Source organism: Hibiscus syriacus, unplaced genomic scaffold (genome assembly GCF_006381635.1).
Source record: "Hibiscus syriacus cultivar Baekdansim isolate YM2019G1 unplaced genomic scaffold, ASM638163v2 tig00001777_pilon, whole genome shotgun sequence".
Lineage (NCBI taxonomy): Eukaryota > Viridiplantae > Streptophyta > Magnoliopsida > Malvales > Malvaceae > Hibiscus > Hibiscus syriacus.
This window is the reverse complement of record NW_024061889.1, coordinates 1,627-4,438: the sequence shown is the minus strand read 5'-3', so window position 1 is coordinate 4,438 and position 2,812 is coordinate 1,627. Positions and strand designations below refer to the sequence as shown.

The 2,812-nt window shown below is 36.6% G+C and overlaps 1 non-coding gene across 1 annotated transcript; it reads right to left on the bottom strand.

The window, feature by feature from the left end:
• Positions 1 to 2,508: 2,508 nt before the first annotated feature.
• On the bottom strand, positions 2,509 to 2,579 carry TRNAG-UCC. The gene has a single exon. It is a non-coding gene; the product is annotated as a tRNA-Gly (tRNA).
• Between the last annotated feature and the right edge of the window lie 233 nt (positions 2,580 to 2,812).

Below are 2,812 nucleotides of genomic sequence, written 5' to 3'. Positions count from 1 at the left end.
CAGATGATTACTGTTCTAACTCATGTGAAGAGGTTCGAGATGCGTATCGGCGAAAAGGGTGGGCTATGAGCCTATGACTAATGCAGACTTGATGACCAGGTTTCTTTGCAAGTTCTTTGCCTAAGTAGATTCTGCAAAATTTTATCATTTTGCTTCCTACACTGGGAAAGCAAATCCTACTTTGTGGCTTGATGTTTACTCTGTTGTTTACATATTTTTTTGGCTTGCCAGTGCAAAAGAGAAGGCTTTTTTGAAAGGATAAAACAGGAGGATGGTGAAGGATGCAACATCCATGGATCTTTTGAAAGGAAATTTTCATTTTGCAGCAGGCAAAAGTTTTCATCAATCCAACTTTTTTTTCGATGACTTTGATAACTTTCCAGAAGGACAGTTATACTGTAAGGCTCATCTTTGTATTTAAGCTCCTTTCTTACTGGAACTGTTATATTCCAATATATATATATATATATATGCTTTACTTTTGCTGCAAATTTCAATGGTAATGATATTTTACATTTGTGGTGTTTAAAACAGATAAGTCACAGAATTAATAAGTTAGCTTTTGGTGAATACTTCCCTGGTGTGGTAAATCCTCTTGATGGGTAATAGTTCTTTTTCTTCATGGCATTAAAGACTTGTTTACTCTTTTGGTATGTTTTGTTTTCAAAATGAAAATTTTTAATGGTTGATTCATATTGCTATTTCAGGGCGGGCACAATGGACACATAAAACTCAAACGGAATGTACAGTATTTCATCAAGGTTGGTATTTTAAAGGATCTATGAATGTTCCTTGTTTTTAAGCTCTTTTAACGTTTCCCGTGACTTCGCTTTCATTTTCATGCCCACGGTGGCGGGTTGGGGGAAATCGATTTTGGCGTGAATATAATTTTAGGCTCTAGGTGCCCTCATTCATGGAGCCAATGTATGGACTTGTCACAACTGATTTCTTGTATAATTTTGCAGGTAGTACCCACAATATATACCGATATCAGAGGCCACACTGTTAACTCGAATCAGGTACTGCTGAAAGTTGGCTCATTGAGAATATGAATTACGTTATTTAGCATATTTATTGGATCGTGTTCTGAGATGTGCTTGCATTCCTATGGCACAGTATTCCGTGACGGAGCATTTCAAGGATTTGGAGTTCATTAGTTCTAATTCTCATCCTGGAGTTTCTTCTTTTATGACTTTTCTCCAATCAAGGTAGGTTCATTATATTCTTAATCAGATATCTGTTGCATAGTTTCATGATAGTATAGGTAATTAAATGTGTTGAAAAGTAAGGAGGGAAACACAATCCATTTTGAATTGCTTAGATATTAACTCGAAAACATCTAGAAAAAGATGATACAACATGGTTTTCATCTTCCCCTGTAATTGGAGGTACATATAGTTTCTATTAGAATGATCCGGATCCTTTATTTCCTAATGCATTGGCTTGGCTTTACCTGATGCATCGTTGTTCGTTTAAAGTGACAAAGATTGTGTTACTTCTCGTTTAGGTATCTTCACAGTTGCGAGGATCATCGACTCGTTTGTATATCATGGTCAAAGAAAGGTCAAGGCTGAAATCTGAAAATTCGTATGATTTCTCCTCTTATCACAGACGTTACCTTGGCTTAAAAAGGAAAAAAAAGCATTACCTTGGCTTTCAACACAGTTTTTTTCGAGTTTTCCGATGGTTCGGATGATAATCGTGCTTGCAAATGGATTGATGCTGCTGTTTACATGCCGGTCTGTATGACAACATAGTAGTCCTTGAATCGTTGTTGAAACTGCTTGATCGACCTGATACATTTACAGAAAAAGAATCTATTGCCTATGCACCTGTAAATTGTAATTGATTTTCTTGTTTTAATTCTTACTAACACCAATCAGTTCTAAATCATGGCAGACACTGTGCAGTGTGCACCTACTGATACTATTTAGTGTCGTGGAAACACAAAGTGACAATGATCTTCGTAACGGCAACACTGGATTTATTCTTACTAACACCAATCAGTTCTAAAATCATGGCAGATAACTGTGACCTACTGATACTATTTAGTGTTGTGGAAACACATAGTTACAATGATCTTCGTAACGGCAACACCGGAAAACAGAATGAAAACCAATAACAGATAATGAGCAACGTGTATAAAATAGCAGGTAATGAAGATAAGTTACAGAAAGATGATGTTGAGATTATGCAAATACAGCTGTTATATGTATTAACAGTACAAGACAAGCAATTCTTAGATAGCTTTGCTCAAGTCCCTTGGTGCCAAATGCCCAACGAAATCAAACTGTAAAATAGTTTTTACCTGCCTCAAATGTAGTAGGGTGAACCGTGATGGTTTGAATTGGCTCAGAAAATTAAAAGGAATGCGCTTGCGGGAGTCACAACCCTATTGCATTGAAGACAATTTTCCTAACCATTGAACCACAAACGCTCTGTTGGTCATTCTGAGCTAACTCTAACCTTTGTTGTTTTAAGTGTATTCGCTCAGTAATTTAAAAGAACTGCGTTTGCCGGGAGTCGAACCCGGTCTATTGCTTGGAAGGCAATTATCCTAACCGTTGGACTACAAACGCTTGTTTTGGTTTTCTGAGCTAACACTACTATTTGTGTTTAATTTTAATTCTATCAGTAATTTAAAAGGAATTGTGTTTGCCGGAGTCGAACCCGGATCTATTGCTTGGAAGGTTTGCTGATCATTTTGAGCTACTAATAAATTTTGTTGTTTAAATTTAATTCGATCAGTAATTTAAAAATGCACTTGCAGGGAGTCTAATCCGAGTCTATTCCTTGGAAGGCAATTATCCTA